The following is an 18403-nucleotide window of genomic DNA, read 5'->3' as shown; positions in this document are numbered from 1 at the left end:
GACCTGTGCCTTCACTTCTCTACACTTATGACAGATATTGCCCCTCCTACAGCCGGGACTTTCCAGCCTCCAGCTCCTCCTGTACGCATTGATATTCCTGATGAGGAGATTTCTGGACGATCTACTGAGTCTGAGGATGAGGAGGCAGATGAGGGTGAGGAGGAGGAAAGTTCATGGTCCTCGAAGGATGATGGCCCTCAGGAGAAGGGCAAGCAGGTTGTGGTTCCTACAAATGAGGAGGTGGAGCAAGCAGAACTTCAGACAACAATTGAACATTTGCTAGCAGATTTGGCCGCCCCTGCAGATTCATCGGCCACTCAACCATCAGTGGGCGAGGCTAGCAGCTCACAGGTCCCAGCTCCAGCTCCAGTTCTTGACCAGCCAGAGATCCCTACTACAGTCGAGGTCCCTCCTCAGACCGAGCTCTCATCGGTCCCAGCTTCAGCATCGGAGAGTGACCCCACCATCACTGAGCAGGCCACTGACTCCCATAGCGCTTAGTGCGCCTCAGGGAGCCCCTTACACTCTCTATTTTTGCTTTTTCTGTATTGGGGATAATGCATGCTGCTTAGTTAGGGGTGGTGGTAGCCTTGTTAGTACTATTGTGACATTGGTACTTTTGTGACATTAGCAACTGTTGGACATATGTGTATTTTGTGTTCTGTGTATGTTAGTATGATTTCCGTACATATGTTGTGTTGTGTATTGCGTGATCATGTTTATATTAGTGTTTTTGTGATAATTAACAATGAATTCCCCTTGGTTTTTCTTCGTCGGGTTCTTCTCCAAGGGTGTAATAGTAGAACCAGGATAGTAGAATGAAACATCTTGACCTGTTTGGTGTAATTGTCTAGTCTCAAGCATGTGTGTCTGTATATAGCATATACCCTTCTAAAGATATATAAAAAAAAGAAAAGAAAAAAAGATATCAACTGTGTGAACTTGAGGCTCGCTCTATGACTCTATGTCTACCTAGAGTTATACTTGTACATATGATGAAAGCTTTGAGTTGCCAAGTGTTGACTTGAGGGCTTCAAACTTTGTGAGCCAAACAGTTCGTGTGCCATGTGTGTGAGTCTTTGTGTAAATATTTCTTGTGTTTGCTTCTGCCATCTAGAACTTGCCCGGTTGGTTTTTTGATGCTTATAATAATTACACTTGGTTGGAGAGATGACCTTAAGCAGTCTTTGTGATCTTTCAAGCCAACCATTTTGCAGTTAATATCCTTAGCCACCCCATTTGAGCCTTTAACCTATCCTTTGGCTACCTCATTACAAACCTTTCCCTTTTTGTAAAATAATTCCCTCCTTTGAACCCGTCCCTCCTTGAACATTGAGAATGAGGCTAAAAGCCCAAGTTGGGGGTGTGATGTCAAAGTGGAAATTGGTAAGGTTGTACATTGAGTGTAGGATCATATACCTCAAAGTGTTTGCGCTAAATTTTTCAAGCTCCAAAAAGAAAAGCGCGTATATATAAAAAAAAAAGAGAGAACTATTTGTATGTATATAAATTATGGAGCCTTGAAGAAAATTAGAGAGGTATTTAAGGTGGTTCTACATTGTGAACTAGATGCCAATGAGGCTTTGTGGTTTGAAAAGAAACATAGTGCAAAAAGAATGAAAAGTGTGAGTAGTGTTCAAGGAGGGTGAAGTCACTTGTATCCAAATGCTTATCCGACCCTTCCCTAAACCTACATTACAAGCTTAAAAAGTCCTTATGGGATCTCCAACCGAGCGTTCTTAGAATAAAGCGATGAACTAAAATAAGGGCAAGCCTATGGTATGGTATGTTGAAACACTTGACACTCTTTTCTAAGAGTGAGTGTCTTTGTGAATTTGTCCCTTTTTGTTTTGTTGTTATTGTACATATTGTGATTTTGGGACTTTCTTTCTAGTGAGGGCACATGAACTGTAAGGTTGAATATATGTTAAGCTTTTGAGTCAAATGCAATTGCACTTAGCTGAGGGCATCACTTTGTCTGAGGCTCAAAGTTCACAGGTTGATTAGTTTTCCTTGTACGTAGTGATGGTTCAGGAAGGGTAAAGCAATTGAAGATGCATGCTTGAAATACTAACAACTAACACCACCCATGGTCACTATTGTTTCATATTTTGTAGATAGAGTCTAGAATAAGTTAGTGTTGTTTTAGTTGCTTGAGGACAAGCAAGAGTTTAAGTTGGGGGTGTTGATGTGCCGGAGAATTTCGGCACATTTCAATACTAATTGCTTAGACTTTAGCTTATTTTAGATGCATTTATCTCCTTTATTTATGTAATTTTAGTTTTTTTGCAGTACATGAGGTTTAAGGACCCAAGAGCATGGATATGAAAGAAAAAAGTTACAAAAAGACAAGAAAATAGCAAAAAGGCATAGCAAAGGAAGATATGCGGTCGCAGAATGACAATTGGACCGCATAATTGACACTGAGATCGCAAATCACAATAGACTCCTGAGCAAAATTCAACGTGAAGAATGCGGTCCATTCTGCAACCACATAAGCTGTTTGCGAGCCGCATAATAGACCGCAAACCAACTATGAAGGCTGGTGAGTGAAGAAAGTGCGAAAAAAATGCGATCGCATTTCTACAATGCGGATCGCATAACATGAATGCGGTGAAGGCCTGGAAATTAGGTTTTCAATATGCAATGAGGACGTCCAAAATGCGGACCGCATGTGCTCTTTGCGACAGAAATGCGGTCGCATATCTGACCTGAAAGGGCTTTTTGTCCGTTTTCTGTCCCGATTTTCAGTACACTATAAATAGATTTAATAGGTTTTTGTGGGCTCATCTGGTCTAGTTTTTGAGCTACATTCCTAGACTTAAATATTCTTCACTTTTGGCATCTTTTGGGGTCAAGAATCTTCACTTTGTAAGCTTTATGGCATTTAATATTCTATTGTTTTTGTATTCTAGTATGAGTAGCTAACTCTAAATACTAAGGTTGTGGACCCTAAATGGGTGTTTAACATTGAATATATATATAATGGTTGGTTGATATTTGTTTACTTCTCATTCTTTATTTATTGTTGGTGGTTGCAAACATTAACAAATGCCATTAAATTCTTGCTTTGCTTGGGAAAGTGGGTTAGAATTTGGAAGAAGTAAGTATCAAAGACTCAAGGCTTTAAACCTTGTTTAATGAAATCGCTTAGGAATAAGTGGGTTTTATTTGGCATAAATTGATTGTTCTTAATTGCAACTCTTTTACATTTGGAAAAATTATAAAGAGGACATACTACCCAACTATTGGGAAATATTGGGTAGTCATTTAGACATCATTTCCATATCAAAAGGACCTTCCATTAGAAATATATCATATTAACACCGATAGCATTACACTTCATTAAAGGGGACACAACCTTGGTTTCTTTAATCCAATTATTCACACTCTTAATATTCCAACTAGTTGTTACTTCAAAACAAACTCAATCCATACTCTTGTTACTATTAATTCATACTCTTGTTACTGTTAAATGAATAGAATTACGACTTTAGTCGAGCAACACACTATTCGAGTAACTTTTTCATACCTATTCCCTGTGGGATTCGACCCCAACCTTGTTGGGTTATTATATTTCACATCGAGCGCCTTACACTATTTCTTAGAGTGTAATTTGAGCGTATCATGGGGCCCTGTAGAAGCGAGGCTGAGGTCGCAGGTGCGGGTTTTGGGTGTACAGGTTAGGTGTCACAGATGCAATAAGGGAGCTGCATGAGCTTTGAGCCGCATCTGCGAAAGGTAGTTGCAGATGCGGAGGTGAGAGGATCCAAGGAACCGCAGAAGTGAGCTATAAGACGCACAAGCGCATCCGCAGATGCAAATGAAGAAGCACAGGTGTGGACTCTAGAGTTGAATGAAAAATCACAGATGCGGAGTCCCAACCACAGAAGCAGGACCGCATATGCGGTCTTGGGATCGCAGAAGCGAAAATCACAAGGCAGAAAAAAGGGCAGATTCGAGGGTTTGATGTTCATTTCATAAAATTTGATTTTTAGCTCAGAGGAAGGAGATTTTTCGAGAGTTTTTCAGAGGAGATCTTTGGGTAATGATTCCTAATCCTATTTTGATCACATTTCATTAATCTATTGTTGTTTTCTTCATTCAATCAAGGAATTTAAGTGAGAAAGTTGGTAATATGGGCAAAAGTTCCCCAATCAAATTTCTGAGTTTTGAGTGGGATTTGGGCATCGGATTTGGATAATTTTTGTATGAGTGAACCTGCGAGTGAATGGGTGATCTTATTTGGTAACTTTTACTCGTTTCCGAGATGTGGGCCCAGGGAGGTTTTGTGGGCATTTTTCTAATTTACCTTAGCCTTGATTTCATTAGCTAGATTAGTTACTTGCAGCTACATTTATGTTATGTAATGCATTTGATTAGATTTGGTCCACTCGGAGTTGGAAACTCGTGGCAAGAGCGTGATTTCGGATTGATTTGAGCTGGGTTCGTGGTAAGTGGCTTGCCTAACCTTGTGTGGGGGAACTCCCCTTAAGATTTGGTATTATTTGATGTATGAGCGCCGCGTAAGTGAGGTGACGAGTTCGTACACGAGTTATTTGTTGTAAAACTCCATTTTAACTATATCATAATTTCTTTTTCCTTGTTTGAAATACACCAGCTTATGTAACTACCCTATTTAAATTAGAAAAGCATGTCTACGTGTTTTAACTGCCTATTTGAACTCTGTACAGCATGTTTAGTAAAATTTCCTGATTTCTTTGATGTGAACTTAGTCTAAGTTGTAGATTTCGTTGTTGTAAGTGTTACTATATTGATTGAGCTGCATATTTACTTTGGGACTATGGAATGGTATTCCAGGAGATCCCCCAGCAAAGCTTATTTACTTTAGGACTACGGAGAAGTATTCTGGGAGATCTCCTAGCACTACATATTTACTTGGGACTATGGAATGGTATTCCGGGAGATCACCCCTGCACATTTACGTTTGAGACTACGGGACGGTATCCCGGGAGATCGCCATTATTAAGTTATGAGTTGGTGGCTTACATTGAACTCTCTTCCTGTTAGATTTCTGTATTTATTTTACTATAATATTTCTTTCTGTCTTATTTTATTATATTTATACCAGTAGGGCCATGGCCTGATCTCATCACTACCCAACCGAGGTTAGGCTTGGCACTTACTGAGTACCATTGTTGTGTACTCACGCCCTCCCTACACATGTTTTTGCATGCAGATACAAGTACCTCTCGTCCGCCTCAGTATTAGTACAACCATCGGAGACATCAAAGTATATCTGCACGCGTCCGCAGACCCTCAGAGTCCCTCGCTATATTTTACTATGTTTCCCTCCTTTATTTCTTAGACTAGATAGTTTTTGTAGAGCTTGTGACTCGTGATTCCGGGTTTAGGGAAGTATTATGTATAAATTTGCGTGCTAATCTTACTTGTATATGCCAAGCAACATTTTACCAGTATATAGTCATTATTGAGGCTTAGTTGTTTCCTTTATTTATGTTGTTTCAATGTTAATAGGCTTACCTAGTCGTAGCGACTAGGTGCCGTCATGACGTCTTTCGGAAGGGGGAGAATGTGTCGTGACACTAAGACCTTGAATAGCTCCGTTTAATCTTCTTCGATTCCCGTGCACAGTCCGTATCCTTTTTTCCGGAAGGTTTCTATGAGAAAAATTGATAAAATTGTGGGATCACGCTCTAAAAACTCATTTGAGTTGACTTTGGGCAACGTTTTGAGCAAACGGACCCAGATAAGTATTCTGACGGTCCCGGCGAATTTGTATCGTGATTTGGGACTTGGACGTATGTCTGGAATTGAATTGGGAGGTCTCTAACTTGAATTATCGCAATTTGTTGAAAACTAGAAATTATGGTTTTTACTGAATTTGTCACGACCCAAAATCCATTAAAGGTCGTGATGGCGCCGGACATCACTGTCAGGCTAGCTAACACTAAATAGTTACTTAAATTCTCGTTTTTTATTTTTTTTAAATCATAAATTTCCTTCAATGTAACTAGTAAAAGTTAATCTTTACAGAATAAATAAAAATGTTTACAATTTCAATACTTAATATCCCATAATCATCTCAGGACACGGTGTCACAAGTGCATGAGCATTTATTATGAAATAAAATAAAATACAATAATTGTCTGGGATACAAATTGGACAGAAAAGAAAATACAAATATTTTGAAGGAGACTCTGCTGGCTGCGGTTCGACTCATAAGATGCAGCTCACCTAAGTCTCAGTATCAACATGCCGTTGCACCCACTAGGCCACAAGACATACATGTGCCTGTAAAACAAAACACACAGTAAGTGTAGTAAGAGTACAAAAACAACGCGTACCCAGTAATTATCCAGTCTAACCTCGAAGAAGTGGTGATGAGGGGTTGACTTCGACACTTACTAGTGGTCTAATAATATCAGGTACAGTAAAGAAGTTAATAAATATGAGACAGAGTAAATATATGAAACAAACAATAATAAAATACGTGGTACAATTGCACTCTTTACAATTTACTCAGCTCTCAACTAGCAAGTTCCCTCCGTAACCGGAGCATACGGATAGATATAGTGGATTTAATCAATAGGTTGTCATAATTCAAATCAGGGGAAAAACCCTCGCATACACTGGCTTCTTGCCAAATATTACGCACGATTCCATGAGGATAATATATCTATAGGGAATGCCGAGGCGTACGAATCGATCCAACATAAAAGTAAACTGTGTACTGCCGAGGGTCGAACGCGCGAATCATAGATGCATCTATTCACCTGCCGAGGTGAACGACCCGCTTCCTTGAGAGTGTCGTAGATAAATCCTGCCGAGGCAAATGACCCGATCCTAGAAGAGAAGGAGAAGGAAATACCCAGCTCGCAAATCATACAAGAGATGCGGTCAAATACAAATATAACACTAAAATCATATCTCTTTCTTGATTCTTTTTAAAATAAGGGAAATTCAGCTTGTAGCTTTTTAAGGAAATTACCCCTCTCGCGAAACATACATGTGACGCTGTTACACATAGATTTTGTAAGCTATTATAATATTCCTCAATTCCTTTCAAAATTATGAAGTTTAAACGAAACCTTTTAAATCTTAAATTCTACAATTTCAACTCCTCTCAAAAGATTTTATAAGAAAACTCAATGTCGCTCCCTCTGAAGGCAAACAATAAACATAAATCAATAACGATATCAACAAGGCATGATGTAAGCCTAAAACTACCCGGACATAGGCATAATTAATAGCTACGTATAAACTCTCGTCACCTCGTGCGTACGTAGTCCCCCACAAATAGAAGCATGTACTAATTTGGTTCACCTATGGGGTAAATTTCCTCTTACAAGGTTAGAAAGGAGACTTAGCGCGCTCCGAAGTTCCATAACTGGCTCCCAAGCCCTTCCAACCACTCAAACCGATGCCCAACGCTCCAAAACAAATCAATAAATGTGCAAACCAATACAATTATACTCTAATACTTACAACAATTCAATTTAAACATTTTCCCAACTTCGCTCGAAAAGTTGATAAAATCACCCTCGGGCCCACGCGCCAAGATTCCGAAAATTTTCGAAGATAAACTTTATCCATAACATCACGAACTCAAATGTGTAATTTATTCCAAGTTCCACGTCCAATTTCGTGGTCAAAATCCAAAAGGTATAAATTTTCTTGGTTTTTCTTCAAAACCCTAAATTTCCACTAATTTCCCATGATTTTCCATGTTAAATCCAGATATAATCCAAGTAATTAACTTGCAATAGGTGGGTTTAACTTACCTCAAAGTTTCTAGGTGAATACCCCACTCAAGAAGTACCAAAAATGGCCCAAGAAGGAAGAAATGAGAAAGAATACTAAAACCCCCACTTTAAACACTCACTGCCTAGCGATCTTCACACCCGCGGAAAAATCCTTCGTTCTTGCGGTGTCCGCGCCTGTGATGGATTATTCGCACCTGCGGTCTTCACACCCACGGCCAAATTCTTTGCGCCCGCGGTGCCTGGCCAGCCCATTCATTTTCGCTTCTCTGACTCATGCCCTGCTTCTGCGAGCTCGCACCTGCGGCTATCCAACTGCAGGTGCGATCACACTAGAAGCTGAGAGCTTCAGCTGATGCTCTCCAAGTTCAAACTTGGTCCGAGCCTCGTCTGGTTAGCACCCAAGGCCCCCGGGGTCTGACCCGAACATACCAACAAGTTTGAAATAATAAAACATGCTCGCTCGAACCCTCGACATGGGTAAAACAACACAAAACTAAGAATCATACATCAAACCAAATTGATTCAACTTAGAAATTTCAAATTCTTCAAACTTTTTCCGAACATGCCGAAAAATACTAAAACTTTTTGGAACGACACAAAATTTTGCATGCAAGTCTTAAATGACATTACGAACCTACTCCATTTTCTGGAATTGGAATATGGACCCGATATCAAGGAGTCCACTCCCGGTCAGACTTCTTAAAAATCTTAAAATTTCTAACTTTCACCAAATGACTCTGAAATGACCCGCGGACCTGTAAATTAACATACGGACGCTCTCCGAAGATCAAAATCACCATAAGAAGCTATTCCAGGCTCGAAATTCCAAACAAACGCCGATAACATTGAAATGCACTTCAACCCAAATTTATGAAATCCTCCCAAAATGCCAACTTTCCACAATAGGCGCCAAAATGTTCCCAGGTCATCCAAAACCCGATCCGAACATATGTCTAAGTCCTGAATTATCATATGAACATGTTGGAACCTTCAGATCCCAATTCCGAGGTCGTTTACTAAAAAAACAACCTTAGTCAATTCTTCCAACTTAAAGATTTCGAAATGAGATTTTTCCTTTCCAAATCGACTTCGAACTTCCCGAATTTCAATTTTGACCACGCGTACAAGTCATCATACCTTAAGTGAAGCTACTCATGGCCTAAAATCGACGAACGACAAGTTAGATCTCAAAACGACCGGCAGGTCATTACATTCTCTCTCACTTAAACATACATTCATCCTCGAGCGTGCTAAGAACTGCTCCGAAGTTGTCTTAAATAACTTTTTAACACCTCGTGCATCTACCCGTGCTATCACAACTCTGCTGGGAATATTAGAGACAATCTGAAGATGCTCCCTTTTGTTTAGCCATATAAGACTTAGAGCGCAATTCCAACATCCGAAATTCTCTGACATGCCTGCTTCTATCATACGAACACCGTATCAATCACTAAATGATGCACCAATACATGATTTCATACCTTTGCTGAACCCACACCATGCACCGCATTATTCACATGACCATAATAACATCCTCTTATAACAATAGCCGAAATCCCACAAATCCGAAGCTCACTATACACCTCATGACATATATAAGTCATGTTCCAACCCCTTGCAATACTGCCACAACGGAAGAGATGTGTAGAAATTTATAACCAACTACCGAATCAACAAATCATCGAGTTCCTCCCCTTGAAAAGAGCCATCACCTCATTATGAACCAAATAACGGTATTTATTTAATATGCCTTATATAAATCCGATTGCACTGATCGTAGATCCAATAATCTCATCTCACCCAGTATAAGCTGCTCAAGCAATAAGCCACCCCAGACATGCCAAAAGTCTCATATGATGCCATAATGTGCCAACAAGCTACCAACTCGAATGTCATACATAAAGGAAACAAACTCTGGAAAGAAATACTCACCCTAATAACTAATTAAATAAACGAAAAGATGTTATGAACCTTCCTCAGAAGATGGGAAGCAAAACACACATAATAGATATGGGGAACTGTACTCAACATTACACTGTTGCGGCGTGCAACCTGATCCACATATGACACCGTTGCGGCATGCAACCCAATCCAATCATGATACCCGTGGCGGCATGCCACCCGATCCAAACAATGTACCCATGGCAGCGTGCCGCCCAATCCATACATAATGTTCTACAAAGGAAATACTTATCGAGCTAAAAGCTCATACCTGCAAAATACCCGAGTATCAATCACAAGCACATGAAGTGCATAATGCAAATCTTGGGGAGACGGATAGCGCCATAAGCTATGAAACTCAAGCACAACTAAGGTGCAACAAATGACCTATATTTTAAGAGCCATCATGCTCTCACAACACAACAAATTACACGGGATCTCAACACGAGTGTGAATAATCAAACCACCTCACAATCACACGAAATGGATGATGATAGAAATAACATCCAAGGCCCGAAGACCCCTCCGTAAATAATGGTATGTTGAAATGAACACATCCAGTCGCAGCGTACTAGGCTAATAACCTTTCAAGGGTCCACAATAACCCTTTTCCATGACACACAATAACAATTGTCAAATCTGAAGCAACATCCACAGTTAAATGAATAGAGTGCCTTCCAGGCCTAAACTCTCACATTAGCAGTAGTACCACAATCTCCATACTTGGTTCCAATCTTCAATCAATCATGTGACATGATCGATCCACACATGACACCGTTGCAGTGTGCAACCCGATCCAACCATTATACCCGTGGTGGCATGCCACTCGATCCACACATATTAATGTATAAAGGAAACACTTACCGAGCTTAAAGCACATACCTACGAAGTACTCGAGTATCAATCACAAGCACGTGAAGTGCATAATGCAAATCCTAGGGAGACGGATAACGCCATAAGCTACAAAAGTCAAGCACAACTAAGGTACAACAAATGACCTGTATTTTAAGAGCCATCCTACTTTCACAACACCACAAATTACATGGGATCTCAACACGAGTGCAAATAATCGAACCACCTCACAATCACACGGAATGGATGATGACAGAAATAACATCCAAGGCCCGAAGACCCCTCCGTAATTAATCGTATTTTGAAATTAACACATCCGGTCGCATTGTACTAGGCTAATAAACTTTCAAGGGTTCACAATAACCCTTTTCAATGACACACAATAATAGTTGTCAAATCCAAAACAACATCCATAATTCACAACCAAATTACTAGAGTGCCTTCCAGGCCTGAACCCTCACATTAGCGGTAGTACCACAATCTCCATAATTGGTTCGAATCTTCAATCAATCATGTGACATGATCGATCCACATATGACACCATTGCGGCGTGCACCCGATCCAACCATGATACCCGTGGCGGCATGCCACCCGATCCAAACAATGTACCCGTGGCAGCGTGCCGCCTGATCCACACATAATAATCTATAAAGGAAATACTTACCAAGCTAAAAGCTCATACTTACGAAATACCCAAGTATCAATCACAAGCACGTTAAGTGCATAATGCAAATCCTGGGGAGACAGGTAGCGCCATAAGCTACAAAACTCAAGCACAACTAAGGTGCAACAAATGAACTGTATTTTAAGAGCCATCATGCTTTCACAACACCACAAATTACATGGGATCTCAACACGAGTGTGAATAATCAAACCACCTCACGATCACACGGAATGGATGACGACAGAAATAACATCCAAGGCCTGAAGACCCCTCCGTAAATAATGGTATGTTGAAATGAACACATCCAGTCACACCGTACTAGGCTAATAACCTTTCAAGGGTCCACAATAACCCTTTTCCATGACACACAATAACAGTTGTCAAATCTGAAACAACATCAACAGTTCACAGCCAAATGAATAGAGTGCCTTCTATGCCTAAACTCTCACATTAGCAGTAGTACCACAATCTCCATACTTGGTTCCAATATTCAATCAATCATGTGACATGATCGATCCACACATGACACCGTTGCAGCGTGCAACCTGATCCAACCATGATAACCATGGTGGCATGCCACCCGACCCAAACAATGTACCCGTGGAAGCATTCCACCCGATCCACATATAATAATGTATAAAGGAAACACTTAGCGAGCTAAAAGCTCATACCTGCAAAATACCCGAGAATCAATCACAAGCACGTGAAGTGCATAATGCAAATCCTGGGGAGACGGATAGCGCCATAAGCTACGAAACTCAAGCACAACTAAGGGTCAACAAATGAGCTGTATTTTAAGAGCCATCTTGCTATCACAACACCACAAATTACACGGGATCTCAACACGAGTGCGAATAATCAAACCACCTAACAATCACACGGAATGGATGATGACAGAAATAACATCCATGGCCCGAAGACCCCTCCGTAATTAATGGTATGTTGAAATGAACACATCTGGTTGAACCGTACTAGGCTAATAAACTTTCAAGGGTTCACAATAACCCTTTTCCATGACACAGAGTAATAGTTGTCAAATCCGAAACAACATCCACAATTCACAACCAAATGAATAGAGTGCCTTCTAAGCCTGAACCCTCACATTAGCGGTAGTACCATGATAATAGGTGAATTTGACTATAATCACACCTTAAATAATCACCTTCTTGTGTAGTTTTAATGCTAAAAGTGATGAAAAAATGCTCTTATTAGTGCTTTTCATGATTTGTAGGTGATATATGTATAAAGACGGCTAAGGAGCAGTTTTGGAGTCAAAAGTGATGAAAAAGAGGCCAACTGTGAAATTTCCTAAGTGACCCGGGCAAAAACAGGCCGAAGATTTAGAGAATTGGATCCACCGCGGTTTCACCGCGATCGCGGCAGAACCGCTGTGGGAAGCAGCTGCAGAAGTTGTGAGAATCCGCGAGGGTGTTTGGCCGCGGTTCTACCGCGACCGCGACAGAACCGCGGCAGACGCAGAAACTTCTGGGACCAAAGTGTCAATTACGGGATTTTTAGACCTAAACCCTACTTAAAACATTAGACTTCGCCCAAGAGAGGCATGTATTGATCTTTTAGGTTTCTTAGCAAGAAAAACAATTGTGAGAAAGTACTCTAAACATCTTTCTTCTTTTCTTTTGATTTTATGATGAATTCAAGCTTAGTTTATGTTCCCATAGCCATGAGTAGCTAAATTCCTTGTCTAAGGCGTTGATGGAACCTATTGGGTGATGAACTTCTTGTTTATGTGAATACAAATTGCTAGTTTAATCTTTATTTGTTCAACTTCGTGTTCGTTGTAGTTAATTGACAGGATCCTCAATTAGCTGTGCCTATTTAGTGTGCATAACTTGGAAAAGAGTGCATATTTAGGGTATTGTTGAACAACACCACTCCTAGATTATTAGAGGAATCTATAATTGCGGGTTTAAAGGCGGGATTAGGGATAACGAAGCCTTGGGTGTAATCTAAAGTGACTCGTGCTAAATAAAGTAAGCTAGTGTATCTCGGGAGAGTGCAATAGTAAATTACTGTGATTACTCGGGAGAGATTTACGGTAAGATTAGCGGTCATGATTGATAGAGATGTGTGGGTAAATTTGTATGAGCATAAACAGAAGGGATTCCATCAATAGGGGAAATCATTGCCTTAGCTTTTTCTCATAATTGTTTACAACCTTTATTTTTACTTAGTTACAGCCATTTAGTTATTTGCAAGCTAGTTGTTAAAGAACACTCAACCGAGATTTGAATATTTGGGAAGCTGGTTCTGAAGACTTAGTGGGTCTGAAGATAGCAGTTGATAGGTTAACTCTCTGTGGATTCGACCCTGGGCGTAATACTCGGGTTATATTTGCAACGTCCACAGAGTCCTTTTTATAAGGCATAGTTGGGCGTGATCACTAAATAGTTTGAAATTGATAGAATTATGGACTAGTTGTATTATTAAATACAAATCCATAAATTAAGGCTCAAACATAAACTTCGAGGGCTGGGTATTCTAAATTAGCTTTGAATTAGCCTAAACATAGAATTAACATGAGACTGATATTATGTAATTATAGATTGAATTGGAGGAAGTTGTACAAATTGCTCGAGGTGAAGCATTTAGAATTTCGGCACGAGTACCGTGAGTAGTAATATTACCGCAATTTGTATTTTCATAACTTGCATGATTTACACATGATTTTCAATATTAATATGTTACCGATTATTTTGAGTTGCATGTGCGACAAGTCTTTTACTCGATATCGAAATAGTTATTTGAGAAGATTACCGTTGTTTTAAATATTTCCGTTGTCACTAGATCTGGTTTACCATTACTTGAATTTAGTGTTATCTAAATAAAATTATATGATTTGATATGAACCGAAATGCCCTATATTGTTCTAAAATATTTTCCTATGAGTATATAGGGATACAGAGACAAGTATAAATGGGAGTAGACTTTGAAGGATCCCGTAGCTAACGACGGGTTCATTAGACCTGGTGCACCTTGTATTTACCGATTACAGAGTACAGTTATAGCCCTTCCTAGTGGGGTAGAACTAACATACCGTTACTGATTTCCCTCGAGTAGGGACTACCGTTATATTTGACTTCTTGCGAAGAAGTCCACAGTTATACCGATTACATGATCCGCTCATTGAAACTACCCAAATGTGAATATTGATATTATACAGTGGTTACCGAGCTTATTACTGAATTATTAGTTGTATTATACTACAAGAAAAACATGATGAGACTGAAAATTATTTATTGTTTCTGAAAGGGCATTTTTATGTTGTTTTCTATTTGATATACTTGCATGTTTTCTGACTTGTCCCCAATAAAAATCGTTGTGGTTAAGTGTTATTACTCACTGAGCTAGAACCTCATTATCCGCTGATTATTTTTTTACAGAGACAGCAGTTGATGCGGATGAGGATTTCGTTAGTTAGAGCGCACATGTTGATATTTCTTGGTGAGCCTCGCACTTGTTCGCGTGGGCGGAGATTTTATTTATTGTTATGATCTTTTTCTTTGAATTCTTAGAGTTGCTCCATAGTTATTATTTTAGTGTCATGAGTATTCATTTGCTATTATAGTCTTATGTTAAGTATCGTTCTCATTTATTAAAGTTGGAGATAAATTAGTATTTCTAGTGGTTAGTTGGTGGTTTAGTTATGGTGGAGACTTGTTTTGGTTATTTGACAAGCTTTCAAGTGTTTGGTATGGTATTAGGATGTTTGGTTGTTGATTTGAGACACGGAAAATTTTTGGGATTGTTCAAAACATGGGAAACTCTGCCCAATTTTCTGTAAAATACCGATGAGGCTTACTTGGGGGCACTTGCTCCTAAGCGCCGGTCACGATCCTAAATTGGGTCGTGACAAACTTGGTATCAGAGCTTAGGCTTTAAGTCCCGAGTCATGGAGCAATATTTAGTAGAGTCTTGCTCGTGGGTATGTAGGCGCCCATACTTATGATCCTGAGGCTACTGAACATCTAGGAATGTTTTCCCTTCTTTCATTCCTTGATCGTGCATTTAGATAACTTGAGATTGACTTTGGAGTATTTCTTTTGAAGACGGCTAGGACACACACAACCTCATCTGCTAGACGTGGTGCTGGACGTGGTACTACCCGGGGTGGCGGTCAAGTTGGGGTTCATCAAACTAGAAGACAGACTGCTCCTCAACCTAGAGTTGGGAACATGGGTCAACCCCAAGCTACTAGGCCAGATCAAGTGCAAGGGCAGGGAGTTGAGGACGCTCCACCACCAGTGCCAACTGTTGTACCTACTGTTGCATTACCTTCAGACGCGGTGGCAATGTTATTGAATGTGTTAGAGGTATTGGTGCCTACTCAGGGTGGAAGTTTAGCTCCTCAGGCTACTTTATAGACACAAGCACCTTCACAGACTCAGACTTTCGGAAATAAGGAAGTATCCCTACAAGAGTTTCTGAAATTGAAATTACCAAAATTCATAGGTTCCGATAAATTAGCAGATCCTCAAAGTTTCTTGGATGGGACACTCAAGGCATTACCTGCTCTTGGATGTTCTAGTGAGACAGCCATGGAGCTCGCAGCATACAAACTAGAGGATATGGCCAACACATGGTATGAAACTGTATTGCTAGGAAGACCAGCAAGAGCAGCACCACTGACATAGGACGAGTTCACTAAGTTGTTCAAGAATCATTTTCTTCCAGATAGCCTGATGCAAAAATATGTAAGAGACATCGATAAATTGGTTCAGACTCCAGATATGGATGTGTCAACATATAACACTAAGTTTTGTAAGCTGGTTATATATGGTCCCTACTTAGTGCCTACCGAAGAAGCTCGAGTTCAGAGGTTTGGTGATGGATTGGTTGGTCGTCTATACAGTGCAGTAGCCCCACAGATGAAGACTTTATCCTACTCTGATGTAGTCGACCTTGCTAGAAAGATTGAAAACAAGGGACGGGATGAGCGTGCAGCTAGTGATTTAACTAAGAAGGCCAAGACAGGAGGGTATTTCAGTGGCGGTTTTAGTTAAAATCAAAGAGCAAGAAATATGACAACAACAACAGGGTTCTCAGTCAGGGACACATTTGTCTTCACATTCCACATATAGACCACATTACAGACAGGGTAATAGGGGACCATCATCTTCTAGACATCATAATTTTGGGCATATATATGCCACTACTCCAGTCTGCCAGACTTGTGGTAGATCACATTTGGGCAAGTGTCGTGTTCTAACTGGAGAGTGCTTTCGATGTGGCCAGTTGGGACATCACTTGAGGGATTGCCCTCAGCCTCCGAAAAATTTCAACTAGGCTTCTATTCAGTCAGCTCCACCTACTCTGACTATTCGTAATACTTCAGATGCTACAGGTACAGGAAATAGAGATCGAGGTGCTGGAGATCGTGCTAATGTGAATCAAGGACAAGGGAATGCTGGTAGAGTTCAGACGAGAGTTTTTGCACTTACTAGATAGGATGATCAGGCCTCGAATGCTGTGGTTACAGGTATTCTTTATGTCTGTTCATTTCATGCACTTGCATTGATTGATCCAGGATCTACTCACTCCTATGTGTCCTCGTACTTTGCTTTGAGGTTTAGTAGACAGTCTGAGCTATTGAATGATCCTTTTCTAGTTGCTACTCCTGTTGGAGAGTCTCTGTTAGCTGAATACGTGTATCGTGCTTGTCAGATTCGGGTTTAGGGTAGTGGTACTCTAGCTGACCTTATTGTACTTGATGTGATTGACTTTGACATGCTGATGGGAATGGATTTGTTATCTTCTTGCTATGCTATTGTCGATTGTCATGCAAAGATAGTAAAGTTTGAGATACCAAATGAACCCAGTTTTATTCTAAGAGGGAGTCAGGTTCCAGAGACTTGCAAAATTGAATATTTTATGAAGGCTGAACGTCTTCTGAAGAAAGGTTGCTTGGGTCTCTTAGCTATTGTGAATGATACATGAAAGGAAATAATTGGTATAGAAAATGTACCAGTAGTGAGAGAATTTTCTGATATATTTCCTGAGGATTTACCAGGATTTTCTCCAGTACGAGAAATAGAATTTGGTATTGATTTGCTACCTGACACACATCCCATATCGATACCCCCATATCTAATGGCACTAGCAGAGTTGAGGGAGCTAAAGCAGCAGTTACGAGATTTGTTAGATAAGGGTTTTATTAGACCTAGTGTATCACCATGGGATGCACCAGTACTGTTAGTAAAGAAGAAAGACGGATCCATGAGAATGTGCATTGATTAGAAGCAGTTGAACAAGATAACAATACCCAATAAATATTCTTTGCCTCGTATAGATGACATGTTTGATCAGTTACAAGGAGCTGCCCACTTTTCAAAGATTGACCTCCGTTCTGGTTATCATCAGCTTAGAATCAAAGATGAAGATATTTCTAAGACTACTTTCAGAACTTGATACAGGCACTATGAGTTTCTTGTGATGCCTGTTGGACTGACTAATGCCCCAGCAGCATTCATGGATTTAATGAATAGGGTGTTCAAGCTATTTTTGGATAGATTTGTAATAGTATTTATTGATGATATCCTGATATATTCTCGTAGCCAAGGAGAACACGAGGACCATCTCAGGACTGTGTTGCAGACATTGCGAGAACATCGACTTTATGCTAAGTTCTGGAAGTGTGAATTCTGGCTAGACTCGGTAGCATTTCTGGGGCATGTTGTATCCAAAGATGGAATTATGGTAGATCCTAAGAAGACCGAAGCTATGCAGAAATGGCCCAGACCTACTTCTCCTACAGAGATTCACACCTTTTTAGGCTTAGTAGGCTATTACAGGCGTTTTGTGCAGGATTTCTCCAAAATAGCAGCGCCGCTGACCATGCTAACACAGAAAATGCAAAGTTTCATTGGACGGAAAAATGTGAGCAGAGCTTTCAAAAACTCAATAAATGTTTGACAACTGCACCAATATTAGCCTTACCATCAGGTTCTGGATGATTTACAGTATTCTGTGACACCTCAAGGGTGGGATTAGGATGTGTTCTCATGCAAAATGGTCGTGTTATAGCTTATGCTTCGAGACAATTGAAAAATCATGAGCAAAACTATCCTACACATGATCTGGAGATGGCTGCACTGGTATTTGCTCTAAAAATTTTGAGGCATTACCTATATGGCGAAACGTTGTGAGATTTATACTGACTATAAAAAGTCTGAAGTATATC

The sequence above is a fragment of the Nicotiana attenuata genome, chromosome 12 (assembly GCF_001879085.1).
Source record: "Nicotiana attenuata strain UT chromosome 12, NIATTr2, whole genome shotgun sequence".
NCBI classification, from domain to species: domain Eukaryota; kingdom Viridiplantae; phylum Streptophyta; class Magnoliopsida; order Solanales; family Solanaceae; genus Nicotiana; species Nicotiana attenuata.
The sequence above is the reverse complement of the archived record's forward strand: the minus strand, read 5'-3'. Positions refer to the sequence as shown.